The sequence below is a fragment of the Rhinoderma darwinii genome, unplaced genomic scaffold (genome assembly GCF_050947455.1).
Source record: "Rhinoderma darwinii isolate aRhiDar2 unplaced genomic scaffold, aRhiDar2.hap1 Scaffold_913, whole genome shotgun sequence".
Classification (NCBI taxonomy): Eukaryota; Metazoa; Chordata; class Amphibia; order Anura; family Rhinodermatidae; genus Rhinoderma; species Rhinoderma darwinii.
The window spans coordinates 1-20,195 of record NW_027464485.1 but is presented as its reverse complement, the minus strand read 5'-3'; the positions used below and the strand labels follow the sequence as shown (position 1 = coordinate 20,195).

Genomic DNA, 20,195 nt, shown 5'->3' with positions numbered 1-20,195 from the left:
ACATTTATTTGCCTCCAGGAGGCCACAAGAGGGAGACAAGGGACTGCAAAATGGAAAATAAGCATCCACCAACTTTACAGACAACTTCTCTTTGCTCCTACAACCTCCATCCTTGCACAGTTTGTTATTCTTCTAGGTAACATAGTAACAAATCCAAATTGCTGCTCTCTTTGTAGGCAAGCAAGGCTTTGTTGCAACTGCAATTCTTACTTCTTCTTGAAATGTAGGGACGACAGTACATTCCATCACATCCATGTAGTGTACACAGGTAGGTCCATTGTGGCGGGCAGGCAGGCAGGCAGGCAGGCAGGCGGGCGGGCGGGCGGGCGGGCGGCTTTAATGGCTGTTTGCTGTTCCCCTACTCCACTCCGCTATTTGACTGTGGTGCTGCATCAATCAGTGGCTGGCTCAGGTGCAGCTCTTTAACCTACCTAGGAGGGAGGGCGGAGAGAAGACAAGGAAGGTGAATGAGCTGTTCCAATGTGAAATGCCGGAAACACAGAAACACAGAAGACACACACACAACAAGAGGTGGCAATGTATTAATTAATTGCATTTAATAAATGAGCTCATTATCACACATGACTGTACAAATGCATTGTCCAACAGGTGTTGAAATAATGGGATTAAAAGGGGAGATCCCATCAGAAAGACAAAAACAATAGCAAACACAAATAGCACTTTTGGAATCTGATTTTAGTCAACACATAAGGGAAGGGTGCACCGGTCCTGGAAATACTGCAATACCAGGTCAATGCGTGGAGTGGACAGAGCAAGCTCTATTTCCATCTCCCTGTTCTAAAAATCCATTTAATATATGGTCCCCAGATAGGGGACGTATCAGATATTAAACTGATAAGAACAGATACTACACTTGATCTTAGCCAAAAGGCCGAGAAGCGATAACCCGAGCGGCCCTTGCCTTGCCCGAGCCTGTCCCATACTGCTGTTCACCCCTTGCAGCGATTGATTCAGCCTACTCCTAGGCAATTCCATGGGGCCCTGCAGGCTCACACACATTTACAGCTACTAAGCGGGAGGTGAATAAAGGCCGGAGAGGAAGCTACACAGGATTTGCTTCTTTTGCTTGCACCACAATGCAGTGCTGAAAGAGGAGGAATCTACATAAAAACGCCTTCCTGGCAACGCCCAAATGCCCTCCTGCCATGCAGATAAACACTGGCAGCGGCAGCAAGTGCATGCCCACAGCCACCCCTTGTTCCTTCACACCTTGTATCAGCTTTAATCCAGTCCAGTCCGGTGCTGCCTGCTGAGCAGCACTGACCAACACTGCCTGGGCCCAGGCTTTTATCTCTGAGGCAGGCCCCATTATGATGTCAGAAAGCTGGCTCTGGAATCCTGAGGGCTCCACTATGACACGTGCAAAGTTCCGTCTGAACTTTATATAAGACGGTGCGGCTCAGTCAGTCACTCAGTGTTGCCTGAGAGGGCAACACTGCAACAGCCGGCCGCCAGGCTGTCTTTTTTTTGCACATTTATTTGCCTCCAGGAGGCCACAAGAGGGAGACAAGGGACTGCAAAATGGAAAATAAGCATCCACCAACTTTACAGACAACTTCTCTTTGCTCCTACAACCTCCATCCTTGCACAGTTTGTTATTCTTCTAGGTAACATAGTAACAAATCCAAATTGCTGCTCTCTTTGTAGGCAAGCAAGGCTTTGTTGCAACTGCAATTCTTACTTCTTCTTGAAATGTAGGGACGACAGTACATTCCATCACATCCATGTAGTGTACACAGGTAGGTCCATTGTGGCGGGCAGGCAGGCAGGCAGGCAGGCAGGCGGGCGGGCGGGCGGGCGGGCGGCTTTAATGGCTGTTTGCTGTTCCCCTACTCCACTCCGCTATTTGACTGTGGTGCTGCATCAATCAGTGGCTGGCTCAGGTGCAGCTCTTTAACCTACCTAGGAGGGAGGGCGGAGAGAAGACAAGGAAGGTGAATGAGCTGTTCCAATGTGAAATGCCGGAAACACAGAAACACAGAAGACACACACACAACAAGAGGTGGCAATGTATTAATTAATTGCATTTAATAAATGAGCTCATTATCACACATGACTGTACAAATGCATTGTCCAACAGGTGTTGAAATAATGGGATTAAAAGGGGAGATCCCATCAGAAAGACAAAAACAATAGCAAACACAAATAGCACTTTTGGAATCTGATTTTAGTCAACACATAAGGGAAGGGTGCACCGGTCCTGGAAATACTGCAATACCAGGTCAATGCGTGGAGTGGACAGAGCAAGCTCTATTTCCATCTCCCTGTTCTAAAAATCCATTTAATATATGGTCCCCAGATAGGGGACGTATCAGATATTAAACTGATAAGAACAGATACTACACTTGATCTTAGCCAAAAGGCCGAGAAGCGATAACCCGAGCGGCCCTTGCCTTGCCCGAGCCTGTCCCATACTGCTGTTCACCCCTTGCAGCGATTGATTCAGCCTACTCCTAGGCAATTCCATGGGGCCCTGCAGGCTCACACACATTTACAGCTACTAAGCGGGAGGTGAATAAAGGCCGGAGAGGAAGCTACACAGGATTTGCTTCTTTTGCTTGCACCACAATGCAGTGCTGAAAGAGGAGGAATCTACATAAAAACGCCTTCCTGGCAACGCCCAAATGCCCTCCTGCCATGCAGATAAACACTGGCAGCGGCAGCAAGTGCATGCCCACAGCCACCCCTTGTTCCTTCACACCTTGTATCAGCTTTAATCCAGTCCAGTCCGGTGCTGCCTGCTGAGCAGCACTGACCAACACTGCCTGGGCCCAGGCTTTTATCTCTGAGGCAGGCCCCATTATGATGTCAGAAAGCTGGCTCTGGAATCCTGAGGGCTCCACTATGACACGTGCAAAGTTCCGTCTGAACTTTATATAAGACGGTGCGGCTCAGTCAGTCACTCAGTGTTGCCTGAGAGGGCAACACTGCAACAGCCGGCCGCCAGGCTGTCTTTTTTTTGCACATTTATTTGCCTCCAGGAGGCCACAAGAGGGAGACAAGGGACTGCAAAATGGAAAATAAGCATCCACCAACTTTACAGACAACTTCTCTTTGCTCCTACAACCTCCATCCTTGCACAGTTTGTTATTCTTCTAGGTAACATAGTAACAAATCCAAATTGCTGCTCTCTTTGTAGGCAAGCAAGGCTTTGTTGCAACTGCAATTCTTACTTCTTCTTGAAATGTAGGGACGACAGTACATTCCATCACATCCATGTAGTGTACACAGGTAGGTCCATTGTGGCGGGCAGGCAGGCAGGCAGGCAGGCAGGCGGGCGGGCGGGCGGGCGGGCGGCTTTAATGGCTGTTTGCTGTTCCCCTACTCCACTCCGCTATTTGACTGTGGTGCTGCATCAATCAGTGGCTGGCTCAGGTGCAGCTCTTTAACCTACCTAGGAGGGAGGGCGGAGAGAAGACAAGGAAGGTGAATGAGCTGTTCCAATGTGAAATGCCGGAAACACAGAAACACAGAAGACACACACACAACAAGAGGTGGCAATGTATTAATTAATTGCATTTAATAAATGAGCTCATTATCACACATGACTGTACAAATGCATTGTCCAACAGGTGTTGAAATAATGGGATTAAAAGGGGAGATCCCATCAGAAAGACAAAAACAATAGCAAACACAAATAGCACTTTTGGAATCTGATTTTAGTCAACACATAAGGGAAGGGTGCACCGGTCCTGGAAATACTGCAATACCAGGTCAATGCGTGGAGTGGACAGAGCAAGCTCTATTTCCATCTCCCTGTTCTAAAAATCCATTTAATATATGGTCCCCAGATAGGGGACGTATCAGATATTAAACTGATAAGAACAGATTTTTTTTTTTTTTTTTTTTTTTTTTTTTTTTTTTTTTTTTTTTTTTTTTTTTTTTTCACTCAGGTCTCAAGTCTAAAATCTTAAACCTCAAATCTTAAGACTTGGATCATCATAATGAAAAATGTATTGTTTTTTTTTTTTTTTTTGCAAAATTTTTATTATTTATTTATTTTTTTAATTTTCCTCTTTTAATATATTTATTGAACATACATATACATTACACAAATACATCCATACCTGTTGCCATTTAAATCATGGCACCAAGCCTTTTTTCATCGCAAAAATAACAAGCATTTCTAATTGTTCCTGCTTCAGGGTTTCACCATCCCATTCGCTTTTAACCTCTTCCACCAACCAAGGTGGTATGCTAAATCTTTCCATAAAGCGGAAAAAATGTTTTGACAAATGCGATTCTATTCTTTCACGCAAATCCTCTATATCCGCCTTCTCCCGTAAAATCATAACCTCTCTCATTATCTTCTTTCTTTCTTCACTTTCTTCTTTAGATATTTTAGCTTTCTCAATTTTTCTTTTTTCAGCCATTTTTTCTTTCCCCATATCTATATCTTTAACACTTTCTCCTCCACTATTCTCCATTTTTTCCGTTACTGAAGCAACCTCTTCAACATTCGATTTACTTTTCTCCATACTCGTTCCACTCTCTTGTTGCACTCCTCTTCTATGTCTCTTTGGACATATCCTGAAGACATGCCCAGCCTCTCCACACATGTTACAAATCTTTTCCTCTTTGCAGTCTTGGTAGCTATGGCCTTCCTGCAAACATTTCGTACAGACAGTCTTTTGACATTCTGCTGTATTGTGCCCATATTTCTTACAGTTCCTGCAAAAAATGTCCATCCCAGAAAAGAACAAATCTCCAGTCGTGTTTCCAATTTTAAAGCGAGCTGGTGGGGTTACCATTTTTCCTGAAGTTCTGTCCAGTTTCATTGAACAAAAAAATCTCCATTTCCCGGTCCAAAAGCCAAATTCATTCAGAACTTTGCCTTTCTCCACAACTTTCTCGCAATACTTTCCTAGGAATATACTAATATCCTCCTCTTCAACATATGGCGAGTACATCTTGACGGTCACAAGTCGCTGCCACACAGGAAAGTGTGGTACCATCACCACACCTCCCAACTTAGGATCTTCATGTGACTTCAACATGATTCCCAAAAACTTCAAATACGTTTCTTCATTGATGAACGTGACGTCATAAACACCTCTCCGTGGGTAGTCCATTACAGCCAGTATGTCCTCCTTGCTCAGCCGAAACAGTCCCAGCAACAAATCTTCGCTCAGAAAACGCAGGTCTTTCTTGGTCCTTTCCAGTTCCGTCACCGTAAAACGAACAGCATTCCTGGTCTTCATATATTCCGGTATGGCCTCCATTCTGATGGTTTTCAGGATAAACCTTCAACACCGAGGTGTCAGGTGGGTGATCGCTCCTCGTTGCCCTGGACTAATCCTCCTCCCCAATAGCAGCAGAGGGGTGAAGTCTCTTGTAAAAGAGACGATCCCCCCAGGCCAAGGAAAAGGGTACCAGGGCACCTCCTGACCAAGAAACAAGGCAATACCCTAAAGTACTACACTTGATCTTAGCCAAAAGGCCGAGAAGCGATAACCCGAGCGGCCCTTGCCTTGCCCGAGCCTGTCCCATACTGCTGTTCACCCCTTGCAGCGATTGATTCAGCCTACTCCTAGGCAATTCCATGGGGCCCTGCAGGCTCACACACATTTACAGCTACTAAGCGGGAGGTGAATAAAGGCCGGAGAGGAAGCTACACAGGATTTGCTTCTTTTGCTTGCACCACAATGCAGTGCTGAAAGAGGAGGAATCTACATAAAAACGCCTTCCTGGCAACGCCCAAATGCCCTCCTGCCATGCAGATAAACACTGGCAGCGGCAGCAAGTGCATGCCCACAGCCACCCCTTGTTCCTTCACACCTTGTATCAGCTTTAATCCAGTCCAGTCCGGTGCTGCCTGCTGAGCAGCACTGACCAACACTGCCTGGGCCCAGGCTTTTATCTCTGAGGCAGGCCCCATTATGATGTCAGAAAGCTGGCTCTGGAATCCTGAGGGCTCCACTATGACACGTGCAAAGTTCCGTCTGAACTTTATATAAGACGGTGCGGCTCAGTCAGTCACTCAGTGTTGCCTGAGAGGGCAACACTGCAACAGCCGGCCGCCAGGCTGTCTTTTTTTTGCACATTTATTTGCCTCCAGGAGGCCACAAGAGGGAGACAAGGGACTGCAAAATGGAAAATAAGCATCCACCAACTTTACAGACAACTTCTCTTTGCTCCTACAACCTCCATCCTTGCACAGTTTGTTATTCTTCTAGGTAACATAGTAACAAATCCAAATTGCTGCTCTCTTTGTAGGCAAGCAAGGCTTTGTTGCAACTGCAATTCTTACTTCTTCTTGAAATGTAGGGACGACAGTACATTCCATCACATCCATGTAGTGTACACAGGTAGGTCCATTGTGGCGGGCAGGCAGGCAGGCAGGCAGGCAGGCGGGCGGGCGGGCGGGCGGGCGGCTTTAATGGCTGTTTGCTGTTCCCCTACTCCACTCCGCTATTTGACTGTGGTGCTGCATCAATCAGTGGCTGGCTCAGGTGCAGCTCTTTAACCTACCTAGGAGGGAGGGCGGAGAGAAGACAAGGAAGGTGAATGAGCTGTTCCAATGTGAAATGCCGGAAACACAGAAACACAGAAGACACACACACAACAAGAGGTGGCAATGTATTAATTAATTGCATTTAATAAATGAGCTCATTATCACACATGACTGTACAAATGCATTGTCCAACAGGTGTTGAAATAATGGGATTAAAAGGGGAGATCCCATCAGAAAGACAAAAACAATAGCAAACACAAATAGCACTTTTGGAATCTGATTTTAGTCAACACATAAGGGAAGGGTGCACCGGTCCTGGAAATACTGCAATACCAGGTCAATGCGTGGAGTGGACAGAGCAAGCTCTATTTCCATCTCCCTGTTCTAAAAATCCATTTAATATATGGTCCCCAGATAGGGGACGTATCAGATATTAAACTGATAAGAACAGATACTACACTTGATCTTAGCCAAAAGGCCGAGAAGCGATAACCCGAGCGGCCCTTGCCTTGCCCGAGCCTGTCCCATACTGCTGTTCACCCCTTGCAGCGATTGATTCAGCCTACTCCTAGGCAATTCCATGGGGCCCTGCAGGCTCACACACATTTACAGCTACTAAGCGGGAGGTGAATAAAGGCCGGAGAGGAAGCTACACAGGATTTGCTTCTTTTGCTTGCACCACAATGCAGTGCTGAAAGAGGAGGAATCTACATAAAAACGCCTTCCTGGCAACGCCCAAATGCCCTCCTGCCATGCAGATAAACACTGGCAGCGGCAGCAAGTGCATGCCCACAGCCACCCCTTGTTCCTTCACACCTTGTATCAGCTTTAATCCAGTCCAGTCCGGTGCTGCCTGCTGAGCAGCACTGACCAACACTGCCTGGGCCCAGGCTTTTATCTCTGAGGCAGGCCCCATTATGATGTCAGAAAGCTGGCTCTGGAATCCTGAGGGCTCCACTATGACACGTGCAAAGTTCCGTCTGAACTTTATATAAGACGGTGCGGCTCAGTCAGTCACTCAGTGTTGCCTGAGAGGGCAACACTGCAACAGCCGGCCGCCAGGCTGTCTTTTTTTTGCACATTTATTTGCCTCCAGGAGGCCACAAGAGGGAGACAAGGGACTGCAAAATGGAAAATAAGCATCCACCAACTTTACAGACAACTTCTCTTTGCTCCTACAACCTCCATCCTTGCACAGTTTGTTATTCTTCTAGGTAACATAGTAACAAATCCAAATTGCTGCTCTCTTTGTAGGCAAGCAAGGCTTTGTTGCAACTGCAATTCTTACTTCTTCTTGAAATGTAGGGACGACAGTACATTCCATCACATCCATGTAGTGTACACAGGTAGGTCCATTGTGGCGGGCAGGCAGGCAGGCAGGCAGGCAGGCGGGCGGGCGGGCGGGCGGGCGGCTTTAATGGCTGTTTGCTGTTCCCCTACTCCACTCCGCTATTTGACTGTGGTGCTGCATCAATCAGTGGCTGGCTCAGGTGCAGCTCTTTAACCTACCTAGGAGGGAGGGCGGAGAGAAGACAAGGAAGGTGAATGAGCTGTTCCAATGTGAAATGCCGGAAACACAGAAACACAGAAGACACACACACAACAAGAGGTGGCAATGTATTAATTAATTGCATTTAATAAATGAGCTCATTATCACACATGACTGTACAAATGCATTGTCCAACAGGTGTTGAAATAATGGGATTAAAAGGGGAGATCCCATCAGAAAGACAAAAACAATAGCAAACACAAATAGCACTTTTGGAATCTGATTTTAGTCAACACATAAGGGAAGGGTGCACCGGTCCTGGAAATACTGCAATACCAGGTCAATGCGTGGAGTGGACAGAGCAAGCTCTATTTCCATCTCCCTGTTCTAAAAATCCATTTAATATATGGTCCCCAGATAGGGGACGTATCAGATATTAAACTGATAAGAACAGATACTACACTTGATCTTAGCCAAAAGGCCGAGAAGCGATAACCCGAGCGGCCCTTGCCTTGCCCGAGCCTGTCCCATACTGCTGTTCACCCCTTGCAGCGATTGATTCAGCCTACTCCTAGGCAATTCCATGGGGCCCTGCAGGCTCACACACATTTACAGCTACTAAGCGGGAGGTGAATAAAGGCCGGAGAGGAAGCTACACAGGATTTGCTTCTTTTGCTTGCACCACAATGCAGTGCTGAAAGAGGAGGAATCTACATAAAAACGCCTTCCTGGCAACGCCCAAATGCCCTCCTGCCATGCAGATAAACACTGGCAGCGGCAGCAAGTGCATGCCCACAGCCACCCCTTGTTCCTTCACACCTTGTATCAGCTTTAATCCAGTCCAGTCCGGTGCTGCCTGCTGAGCAGCACTGACCAACACTGCCTGGGCCCAGGCTTTTATCTCTGAGGCAGGCCCCATTATGATGTCAGAAAGCTGGCTCTGGAATCCTGAGGGCTCCACTATGACACGTGCAAAGTTCCGTCTGAACTTTATATAAGACGGTGCGGCTCAGTCAGTCACTCAGTGTTGCCTGAGAGGGCAACACTGCAACAGCCGGCCGCCAGGCTGTCTTTTTTTTGCACATTTATTTGCCTCCAGGAGGCCACAAGAGGGAGACAAGGGACTGCAAAATGGAAAATAAGCATCCACCAACTTTACAGACAACTTCTCTTTGCTCCTACAACCTCCATCCTTGCACAGTTTGTTATTCTTCTAGGTAACATAGTAACAAATCCAAATTGCTGCTCTCTTTGTAGGCAAGCAAGGCTTTGTTGCAACTGCAATTCTTACTTCTTCTTGAAATGTAGGGACGACAGTACATTCCATCACATCCATGTAGTGTACACAGGTAGGTCCATTGTGGCGGGCAGGCAGGCAGGCAGGCAGGCAGGCGGGCGGGCGGGCGGGCGGGCGGCTTTAATGGCTGTTTGCTGTTCCCCTACTCCACTCCGCTATTTGACTGTGGTGCTGCATCAATCAGTGGCTGGCTCAGGTGCAGCTCTTTAACCTACCTAGGAGGGAGGGCGGAGAGAAGACAAGGAAGGTGAATGAGCTGTTCCAATGTGAAATGCCGGAAACACAGAAACACAGAAGACACACACACAACAAGAGGTGGCAATGTATTAATTAATTGCATTTAATAAATGAGCTCATTATCACACATGACTGTACAAATGCATTGTCCAACAGGTGTTGAAATAATGGGATTAAAAGGGGAGATCCCATCAGAAAGACAAAAACAATAGCAAACACAAATAGCACTTTTGGAATCTGATTTTAGTCAACACATAAGGGAAGGGTGCACCGGTCCTGGAAATACTGCAATACCAGGTCAATGCGTGGAGTGGACAGAGCAAGCTCTATTTCCATCTCCCTGTTCTAAAAATCCATTTAATATATGGTCCCCAGATAGGGGACGTATCAGATATTAAACTGATAAGAACAGATACTACACTTGATCTTAGCCAAAAGGCCGAGAAGCGATAACCCGAGCGGCCCTTGCCTTGCCCGAGCCTGTCCCATACTGCTGTTCACCCCTTGCAGCGATTGATTCAGCCTACTCCTAGGCAATTCCATGGGGCCCTGCAGGCTCACACACATTTACAGCTACTAAGCGGGAGGTGAATAAAGGCCGGAGAGGAAGCTACACAGGATTTGCTTCTTTTGCTTGCACCACAATGCAGTGCTGAAAGAGGAGGAATCTACATAAAAACGCCTTCCTGGCAACGCCCAAATGCCCTCCTGCCATGCAGATAAACACTGGCAGCGGCAGCAAGTGCATGCCCACAGCCACCCCTTGTTCCTTCACACCTTGTATCAGCTTTAATCCAGTCCAGTCCGGTGCTGCCTGCTGAGCAGCACTGACCAACACTGCCTGGGCCCAGGCTTTTATCTCTGAGGCAGGCCCCATTATGATGTCAGAAAGCTGGCTCTGGAATCCTGAGGGCTCCACTATGACACGTGCAAAGTTCCGTCTGAACTTTATATAAGACGGTGCGGCTCAGTCAGTCACTCAGTGTTGCCTGAGAGGGCAACACTGCAACAGCCGGCCGCCAGGCTGTCTTTTTTTTGCACATTTATTTGCCTCCAGGAGGCCACAAGAGGGAGACAAGGGACTGCAAAATGGAAAATAAGCATCCACCAACTTTACAGACAACTTCTCTTTGCTCCTACAACCTCCATCCTTGCACAGTTTGTTATTCTTCTAGGTAACATAGTAACAAATCCAAATTGCTGCTCTCTTTGTAGGCAAGCAAGGCTTTGTTGCAACTGCAATTCTTACTTCTTCTTGAAATGTAGGGACGACAGTACATTCCATCACATCCATGTAGTGTACACAGGTAGGTCCATTGTGGCGGGCAGGCAGGCAGGCAGGCAGGCAGGCGGGCGGGCGGGCGGGCGGGCGGCTTTAATGGCTGTTTGCTGTTCCCCTACTCCACTCCGCTATTTGACTGTGGTGCTGCATCAATCAGTGGCTGGCTCAGGTGCAGCTCTTTAACCTACCTAGGAGGGAGGGCGGAGAGAAGACAAGGAAGGTGAATGAGCTGTTCCAATGTGAAATGCCGGAAACACAGAAACACAGAAGACACACACACAACAAGAGGTGGCAATGTATTAATTAATTGCATTTAATAAATGAGCTCATTATCACACATGACTGTACAAATGCATTGTCCAACAGGTGTTGAAATAATGGGATTAAAAGGGGAGATCCCATCAGAAAGACAAAAACAATAGCAAACACAAATAGCACTTTTGGAATCTGATTTTAGTCAACACATAAGGGAAGGGTGCACCGGTCCTGGAAATACTGCAATACCAGGTCAATGCGTGGAGTGGACAGAGCAAGCTCTATTTCCATCTCCCTGTTCTAAAAATCCATTTAATATATGGTCCCCAGATAGGGGACGTATCAGATATTAAACTGATAAGAACAGATACTACACTTGATCTTAGCCAAAAGGCCGAGAAGCGATAACCCGAGCGGCCCTTGCCTTGCCCGAGCCTGTCCCATACTGCTGTTCACCCCTTGCAGCGATTGATTCAGCCTACTCCTAGGCAATTCCATGGGGCCCTGCAGGCTCACACACATTTACAGCTACTAAGCGGGAGGTGAATAAAGGCCGGAGAGGAAGCTACACAGGATTTGCTTCTTTTGCTTGCACCACAATGCAGTGCTGAAAGAGGAGGAATCTACATAAAAACGCCTTCCTGGCAACGCCCAAATGCCCTCCTGCCATGCAGATAAACACTGGCAGCGGCAGCAAGTGCATGCCCACAGCCACCCCTTGTTCCTTCACACCTTGTATCAGCTTTAATCCAGTCCAGTCCGGTGCTGCCTGCTGAGCAGCACTGACCAACACTGCCTGGGCCCAGGCTTTTATCTCTGAGGCAGGCCCCATTATGATGTCAGAAAGCTGGCTCTGGAATCCTGAGGGCTCCACTATGACACGTGCAAAGTTCCGTCTGAACTTTATATAAGACGGTGCGGCTCAGTCAGTCACTCAGTGTTGCCTGAGAGGGCAACACTGCAACAGCCGGCCGCCAGGCTGTCTTTTTTTTGCACATTTATTTGCCTCCAGGAGGCCACAAGAGGGAGACAAGGGACTGCAAAATGGAAAATAAGCATCCACCAACTTTACAGACAACTTCTCTTTGCTCCTACAACCTCCATCCTTGCACAGTTTGTTATTCTTCTAGGTAACATAGTAACAAATCCAAATTGCTGCTCTCTTTGTAGGCAAGCAAGGCTTTGTTGCAACTGCAATTCTTACTTCTTCTTGAAATGTAGGGACGACAGTACATTCCATCACATCCATGTAGTGTACACAGGTAGGTCCATTGTGGCGGGCAGGCAGGCAGGCAGGCAGGCAGGCGGGCGGGCGGGCGGGCGGGCGGCTTTAATGGCTGTTTGCTGTTCCCCTACTCCACTCCGCTATTTGACTGTGGTGCTGCATCAATCAGTGGCTGGCTCAGGTGCAGCTCTTTAACCTACCTAGGAGGGAGGGCGGAGAGAAGACAAGGAAGGTGAATGAGCTGTTCCAATGTGAAATGCCGGAAACACAGAAACACAGAAGACACACACACAACAAGAGGTGGCAATGTATTAATTAATTGCATTTAATAAATGAGCTCATTATCACACATGACTGTACAAATGCATTGTCCAACAGGTGTTGAAATAATGGGATTAAAAGGGGAGATCCCATCAGAAAGACAAAAACAATAGCAAACACAAATAGCACTTTTGGAATCTGATTTTAGTCAACACATAAGGGAAGGGTGCACCGGTCCTGGAAATACTGCAATACCAGGTCAATGCGTGGAGTGGACAGAGCAAGCTCTATTTCCATCTCCCTGTTCTAAAAATCCATTTAATATATGGTCCCCAGATAGGGGACGTATCAGATATTAAACTGATAAGAACAGATACTACACTTGATCTTAGCCAAAAGGCCGAGAAGCGATAACCCGAGCGGCCCTTGCCTTGCCCGAGCCTGTCCCATACTGCTGTTCACCCCTTGCAGCGATTGATTCAGCCTACTCCTAGGCAATTCCATGGGGCCCTGCAGGCTCACACACATTTACAGCTACTAAGCGGGAGGTGAATAAAGGCCGGAGAGGAAGCTACACAGGATTTGCTTCTTTTGCTTGCACCACAATGCAGTGCTGAAAGAGGAGGAATCTACATAAAAACGCCTTCCTGGCAACGCCCAAATGCCCTCCTGCCATGCAGATAAACACTGGCAGCGGCAGCAAGTGCATGCCCACAGCCACCCCTTGTTCCTTCACACCTTGTATCAGCTTTAATCCAGTCCAGTCCGGTGCTGCCTGCTGAGCAGCACTGACCAACACTGCCTGGGCCCAGGCTTTTATCTCTGAGGCAGGCCCCATTATGATGTCAGAAAGCTGGCTCTGGAATCCTGAGGGCTCCACTATGACACGTGCAAAGTTCCGTCTGAACTTTATATAAGACGGTGCGGCTCAGTCAGTCACTCAGTGTTGCCTGAGAGGGCAACACTGCAACAGCCGGCCGCCAGGCTGTCTTTTTTTTGCACATTTATTTGCCTCCAGGAGGCCACAAGAGGGAGACAAGGGACTGCAAAATGGAAAATAAGCATCCACCAACTTTACAGACAACTTCTCTTTGCTCCTACAACCTCCATCCTTGCACAGTTTGTTATTCTTCTAGGTAACATAGTAACAAATCCAAATTGCTGCTCTCTTTGTAGGCAAGCAAGGCTTTGTTGCAACTGCAATTCTTACTTCTTCTTGAAATGTAGGGACGACAGTACATTCCATCACATCCATGTAGTGTACACAGGTAGGTCCATTGTGGCGGGCAGGCAGGCAGGCAGGCAGGCAGGCGGGCGGGCGGGCGGGCGGGCGGCTTTAATGGCTGTTTGCTGTTCCCCTACTCCACTCCGCTATTTGACTGTGGTGCTGCATCAATCAGTGGCTGGCTCAGGTGCAGCTCTTTAACCTACCTAGGAGGGAGGGCGGAGAGAAGACAAGGAAGGTGAATGAGCTGTTCCAATGTGAAATGCCGGAAACACAGAAACACAGAAGACACACACACAACAAGAGGTGGCAATGTATTAATTAATTGCATTTAATAAATGAGCTCATTATCACACATGACTGTACAAATGCATTGTCCAACAGGTGTTGAAATAATGGGATTAAAAGGGGAGATCCCATCAGAAAGACAAAAACAATAGCAAACACAAATAGCACTTTTGGAATCTGATTTTAGTCAACACATAAGGGAAGGGTGCACCGGTCCTGGAAATACTGCAATACCAGGTCAATGCGTGGAGTGGACAGAGCAAGCTCTATTTCCATCTCCCTGTTCTAAAAATCCATTTAATATATGGTCCCCAGATAGGGGACGTATCAGATATTAAACTGATAAGAACAGATACTACACTTGATCTTAGCCAAAAGGCCGAGAAGCGATAACCCGAGCGGCCCTTGCCTTGCCCGAGCCTGTCCCATACTGCTGTTCACCCCTTGCAGCGATTGATTCAGCCTACTCCTAGGCAATTCCATGGGGCCCTGCAGGCTCACACACATTTACAGCTACTAAGCGGGAGGTGAATAAAGGCCGGAGAGGAAGCTACACAGGATTTGCTTCTTTTGCTTGCACCACAATGCAGTGCTGAAAGAGGAGGAATCTACATAAAAACGCCTTCCTGGCAACGCCCAAATGCCCTCCTGCCATGCAGATAAACACTGGCAGCGGCAGCAAGTGCATGCCCACAGCCACCCCTTGTTCCTTCACACCTTGTATCAGCTTTAATCCAGTCCAGTCCGGTGCTGCCTGCTGAGCAGCACTGACCAACACTGCCTGGGCCCAGGCTTTTATCTCTGAGGCAGGCCCCATTATGATGTCAGAAAGCTGGCTCTGGAATCCTGAGGGCTCCACTATGACACGTGCAAAGTTCCGTCTGAACTTTATATAAGACGGTGCGGCTCAGTCAGTCACTCAGTGTTGCCTGAGAGGGCAACACTGCAACAGCCGGCCGCCAGGCTGTCTTTTTTTTGCACATTTATTTGCCTCCAGGAGGCCACAAGAGGGAGACAAGGGACTGCAAAATGGAAAATAAGCATCCACCAACTTTACAGACAACTTCTCTTTGCTCCTACAACCTCCATCCTTGCACAGTTTGTTATTCTTCTAGGTAACATAGTAACAAATCCAAATTGCTGCTCTCTTTGTAGGCAAGCAAGGCTTTGTTGCAACTGCAATTCTTACTTCTTCTTGAAATGTAGGGACGACAGTACATTCCATCACATCCATGTAGTGTACACAGGTAGGTCCATTGTGGCGGGCAGGCAGGCAGGCAGGCAGGCAGGCGGGCGGGCGGGCGGGCGGGCGGGCGGCTTTAATGGCTGTTTGCTGTTCCCCTACTCCACTCCGCTATTTGACTGTGGTGCTGCATCAATCAGTGGCTGGCTCAGGTGCAGCTCTTTAACCTACCTAGGAGGGAGGGCGGAGAGAAGACAAGGAAGGTGAATGAGCTGTTCCAATGTGAAATGCCGGAAACACAGAAACACAGAAGACACACACACAACAAGAGGTGGCAATGTATTAATTAATTGCATTTAATAAATGAGCTCATTATCACACATGACTGTACAAATGCATTGTCCAACAGGTGTTGAAATAATGGGATTAAAAGGGGAGATCCCATCAGAAAGACAAAAACAATAGCAAACACAAATAGCACTTTTGGAATCTGATTTTAGTCAACACATAAGGGAAGGGTGCACCGGTCCTGGAAATACTGCAATACCAGGTCAATGCGTGGAGTGGACAGAGCAAGCTCTATTTCCATCTCCCTGTTCTAAAAATCCATTTAATATATGGTCCCCAGATAGGGGACGTATCAGATATTAAACTGATAAGAACAGATACTACACTTGATCTTAGCCAAAAGGCCGAGAAGCGATAACCCGAGCGGCCCTTGCCTTGCCCGAGCCTGTCCCATACTGCTGTTCACCCCTTGCAGCGATTGATTCAGCCTACTCCTAGGCAATTCCATGGGGCCCTGCAGGCTCACACACATTTACAGCTACTAAGCGGGAGGTGAATAAAGGCCGGAGAGGAAGCTACACAGGATTTGCTTCTTTTGCTTGCACCACAATGCAGTGCTGAAAGAGGAGGAATCTACATAAAAACGCCTTCCTGGCAACGCCCAAATGCCCTCCTGCCATGCAGATAAACACTGGCAGCGGCAGCAAGTGCATGCCCACAGCCACCCCTTGTTCCTTCACACCTTGTATCAGCTTTAATCCAGTCCAGTCCGGTGCTGCCTGCTGAGCAGCACTGACCAACACTGCCTGGGCCCAGGCTTTTATCTCTGAGGCAGGCCCCATTATGATGTCAGAAAGCTGGCTCTGGAATCCTGAGGGCTCCACTATGACACGTGCAAAGTTCCGTCTGAACTTTATATAAGACGGTGCGGCTCAGTCAGTCACTCAGTGTTGCCTGAGAGGGCAACACTGCAACAGCCGGCCGCCAGGCTGTCTTTTTTTTGCACATTTATTTGCCTCCAGGAGGCCACAAGAGGGAGACAAGGGACTGCAAAATGGAAAATAAGCATCCACCAACTTTACAGACAACTTCTCTTTGCTCCTACAACCTCCATCCTTGCACAGTTTGTTATTCTTCTAGGTAACATAGTAACAAATCCAAATTGCTGCTCTCTTTGTAGGCAAGCAAGGCTTTGTTGCAACTGCAATTCTTACTTCTTCTTGAAATGTAGGGACGACAGTACATTCCATCACATCCATGTAGTGTACACAGGTAGGTCCATTGTGGCGGGCAGGCAGGCAGGCAGGCAGGCAGGCGGGCGGGCGGGCGGGCGGGCGGCTTTAATGGCTGTTTGCTGTTCCCCTACTCCACTCCGCTATTTGACTGTGGTGCTGCATCAATCAGTGGCTGGCTCAGGTGCAGCTCTTTAACCTACCTAGGAGGGAGGGCGGAGAGAAGACAAGGAAGGTGAATGAGCTGTTCCAATGTGAAATGCCGGAAACACAGAAACACAGAAGACACACACACAACAAGAGGTGGCAATGTATTAATTAATTGCATTTAATAAATGAGCTCATTATCACACATGACTGTACAAATGCATTGTCCAACAGGTGTTGAAATAATGGGATTAAAAGGGGAGATCCCATCAGAAAGACAAAAACAATAGCAAACACAAATAGCACTTTTGGAATCTGATTTTAGTCAACACATAAGGGAAGGGTGCACCGGTCCTGGAAATACTGCAATACCAGGTCAATGCGTGGAGTGGACAGAGCAAGCTCTATTTCCATCTCCCTGTTCTAAAAATCCATTTAATATATGGTCCCCAGATAGGGGACGTATCAGATATTAAACTGATAAGAACAGATACTACACTTGATCTTAGCCAAAAGGCCGAGAAGCGATAACCCGAGCGGCCCTTGCCTTGCCCGAGCCTGTCCCATACTGCTGTTCACCCCTTGCAGCGATTGATTCAGCCTACTCCTAGGCAATTCCATGGGGCCCTGCAGGCTCACACACATTTACAGCTACTAAGCGGGAGGTGAATAAAGGCCGGAGAGGAAGCTACACAGGATTTGCTTCTTTTGCTTGCACCACAATGCAGTGCTGAAAGAGGAGGAATCTACATAAAAACGCCTTCCTGGCAACGCCCAAATGCCCTCCTGCCATGCAGATAAACACTGGCAGCGGCAGCAAGTGCATGCCCACAGCCACCCCTTGTTCCTTCACACCTTGTATCAGCTTTAATCCAGTCCAGTCCGGTGCTGCCTGCTGAGCAGCACTGACCAACACTGCCTGGGCCCAGGCTTTTATCTCTGAGGCAGGCCCCATTATGATGTCAGAAAGCTGGCTCTGGAATCCTGAGGGCTCCACTATGACACGTGCAAAGTTCCGTCTGAACTTTATATAAGACGGTGCGGCTCAGTCAGTCACTCAGTGTTGCCTGAGAGGGCAACACTGCAACAGCCGGCCGCCAGGCTGTCTTTTTTTTGCACATTTATTTGCCTCCAGGAGGCCACAAGAGGGAGACAAGGGACTGCAAAATGGAAAATAAGCATCCACCAACTTTACAGACAACTTCTCTTTGCTCCTACAACCTCCATCCTTGCACAGTTTGTTATTCTTCTAGGTAACATAGTAACAAATCCAAATTGCTGCTCTCTTTGTAGGCAAGCAAGGCTTTGTTGCAACTGCAATTCTTACTTCTTCTTGAAATGTAGGGACGACAGTACATTCCATCACATCCATGTAGTGTACACAGGTAGGTCCATTGTGGCGGGCAGGCAGGCAGGCAGGCAGGCAGGCGGGCGGGCGGGCGGGCGGGCGGCTTTAATGGCTGTTTGCTGTTCCCCTACTCCACTCCGCTATTTGACTGTGGTGCTGCATCAATCAGTGGCTGGCTCAGGTGCAGCTCTTTAACCTACCTAGGAGGGAGGGCGGAGAGAAGACAAGGAAGGTGAATGAGCTGTTCCAATGTGAAATGCCGGAAACACAGAAACACAGAAGACACACACACAACAAGAGGTGGCAATGTATTAATTAATTGCATTTAATAAATGAGCTCATTATCACACATGACTGTACAAATGCATTGTCCAACAGGTGTTGAAATAATGGGATTAAAAGGGGAGATCCCATCAGAAAGACAAAAACAATAGCAAACACAAATAGCACTTTTGGAATCTGATTTTAGTCAACACATAAGGGAAGGGTGCACCGGTCCTGGAAATACTGCAATACCAGGTCAATGCGTGGAGTGGACAGAGCAAGCTCTATTTCCATCTCCCTGTTCTAAAAATCCATTTAATATATGGTCCCCAGATAGGGGACGTATCAGATATTAAACTGATAAGAACAGATACTACACTTGATCTTAGCCAAAAGGCCGAGAAGCGATAACCCGAGCGGCCCTTGCCTTGCCCGAGCCTGTCCCATACTGCTGTTCACCCCTTGCAGCGATTGATTCAGCCTACTCCTAGGCAATTCCATGGGGCCCTGCAGGCTCACACACATTTACAGCTACTAAGCGGGAGGTGAATAAAGGCCGGAGAGGAAGCTACACAGGATTTGCTTCTTTTGCTTGCACCACAATGCAGTGCTGAAAGAGGAGGAATCTACATAAAAACGCCTTCCTGGCAACGCCCAAATGCCCTCCTGCCATGCAGATAAACACTGGCAGCGGCAGCAAGTGCATGCCCACAGCCACCCCTTGTTCCTTCACACCTTGTATCAGCTTTAATCCAGTCCAGTCCGGTGCTGCCTGCTGAGCAGCACTGACCAACACTGCCTGGGCCCAGGCTTTTATCTCTGAGGCAGGCCCCATTATGATGTCAGAAAGCTGGCTCTGGAATCCTGAGGGCTCCACTATGACACGTGCAAAGTTCCGTCTGAACTTTATATAAGACGGTGCGGCTCAGTCAGTCACTCAGTGTTGCCTGAGAGGGCAACACTGCAACAGCCGGCCGCCAGGCTGTCTTTTTTTTGCACATTTATTTGCCTCCAGGAGGCCACAAGAGGGAGACAAGGGACTGCAAAATGGAAAATAAGCATCCACCAACTTTACAGACAACTTCTCTTTGCTCCTACAACCTCCATCCTTGCACAGTTTGTTATTCTTCTAGGTAACATAGTAACAAATCCAAATTGCTGCTCTCTTTGTAGGCAAGCAAGGCTTTGTTGCAACTGCAATTCTTACTTCTTCTTGAAATGTAGGGACGACAGTACATTCCATCACATCCATGTAGTGTACACAGGTAGGTCCATTGTGGCGGGCAGGCAGGCAGGCAGGCAGGCAGGCGGGCGGGCGGGCGGGCGGGCGGCTTTAATGGCTGTTTGCTGTTCCCCTACTCCACTCCGCTATTTGACTGTGGTGCTGCATCAATCAGTGGCTGGCTCAGGTGCAGCTCTTTAACCTACCTAGGAGGGAGGGCGGAGAGAAGACAAGGAAGGTGAATGAGCTGTTCCAATGTGAAATGCCGGAAACACAGAAACACAGAAGACACACACACAACAAGAGGTGGCAATGTATTAATTAATTGCATTTAATAAATGAGCTCATTATCACACATGACTGTACAAATGCATTGTCCAACAGGTGTTGAAATAATGGGATTAAAAGGGGAGATCCCATCAGAAAGACAAAAACAATAGCAAACACAAATAGCACTTTTGGAATCTGATTTTAGTC

At 47.8% G+C, this 20,195-nt stretch overlaps 11 non-coding genes and 2 pseudogenes across 11 annotated transcripts; all 13 read right to left on the bottom strand.

Moving 5' to 3' along the window:
* Positions 1 to 713: 713 nt before the first annotated feature.
* Positions 714 to 904, bottom strand: LOC142732805 (U2 spliceosomal RNA). Its single transcript, XR_012879667.1, has one exon. It is a non-coding gene; the product is annotated as a U2 spliceosomal RNA (small nuclear RNA).
* A 1,301-nt stretch (positions 905 to 2,205) lies between these two features.
* LOC142732804 (U2 spliceosomal RNA) lies at positions 2,206 to 2,396 on the bottom strand. The gene has a single exon (XR_012879666.1). It is a non-coding gene; the product is annotated as a U2 spliceosomal RNA (small nuclear RNA).
* A 1,301-nt stretch (positions 2,397 to 3,697) lies between these two features.
* On the bottom strand, positions 3,698 to 3,868 carry LOC142732846 (U2 spliceosomal RNA; annotated as a pseudogene).
* A 1,463-nt stretch (positions 3,869 to 5,331) lies between these two features.
* Positions 5,332 to 5,473, bottom strand: LOC142732852 (U2 spliceosomal RNA; annotated as a pseudogene).
* A 1,301-nt stretch (positions 5,474 to 6,774) lies between these two features.
* On the bottom strand, positions 6,775 to 6,965 carry LOC142732803 (U2 spliceosomal RNA). The gene has a single exon (XR_012879665.1). It is a non-coding gene; the product is annotated as a U2 spliceosomal RNA (small nuclear RNA).
* A 1,301-nt stretch (positions 6,966 to 8,266) lies between these two features.
* On the bottom strand, positions 8,267 to 8,457 carry LOC142732802 (U2 spliceosomal RNA). The gene has a single exon (XR_012879664.1). It is a non-coding gene; the product is annotated as a U2 spliceosomal RNA (small nuclear RNA).
* A 1,301-nt stretch (positions 8,458 to 9,758) lies between these two features.
* Positions 9,759 to 9,949, bottom strand: LOC142732801 (U2 spliceosomal RNA). Its single transcript, XR_012879663.1, has one exon. It is a non-coding gene; the product is annotated as a U2 spliceosomal RNA (small nuclear RNA).
* A 1,301-nt stretch (positions 9,950 to 11,250) lies between these two features.
* On the bottom strand, positions 11,251 to 11,441 carry LOC142732800 (U2 spliceosomal RNA). Its single transcript, XR_012879662.1, has one exon. It is a non-coding gene; the product is annotated as a U2 spliceosomal RNA (small nuclear RNA).
* A 1,301-nt stretch (positions 11,442 to 12,742) lies between these two features.
* Positions 12,743 to 12,933, bottom strand: LOC142732847 (U2 spliceosomal RNA). The gene has a single exon (XR_012879699.1). It is a non-coding gene; the product is annotated as a U2 spliceosomal RNA (small nuclear RNA).
* A 1,301-nt stretch (positions 12,934 to 14,234) lies between these two features.
* LOC142732835 (U2 spliceosomal RNA) lies at positions 14,235 to 14,425 on the bottom strand. The gene has a single exon (XR_012879694.1). It is a non-coding gene; the product is annotated as a U2 spliceosomal RNA (small nuclear RNA).
* A 1,305-nt stretch (positions 14,426 to 15,730) lies between these two features.
* Positions 15,731 to 15,921, bottom strand: LOC142732823 (U2 spliceosomal RNA). The gene has a single exon (XR_012879683.1). It is a non-coding gene; the product is annotated as a U2 spliceosomal RNA (small nuclear RNA).
* Positions 15,922 to 17,222: 1,301 nt separating this feature from the next.
* LOC142732811 (U2 spliceosomal RNA) lies at positions 17,223 to 17,413 on the bottom strand. Its single transcript, XR_012879672.1, has one exon. It is a non-coding gene; the product is annotated as a U2 spliceosomal RNA (small nuclear RNA).
* Positions 17,414 to 18,714: 1,301 nt separating this feature from the next.
* On the bottom strand, positions 18,715 to 18,905 carry LOC142732798 (U2 spliceosomal RNA). The gene has a single exon (XR_012879661.1). It is a non-coding gene; the product is annotated as a U2 spliceosomal RNA (small nuclear RNA).
* Between the last annotated feature and the right edge of the window lie 1,290 nt (positions 18,906 to 20,195).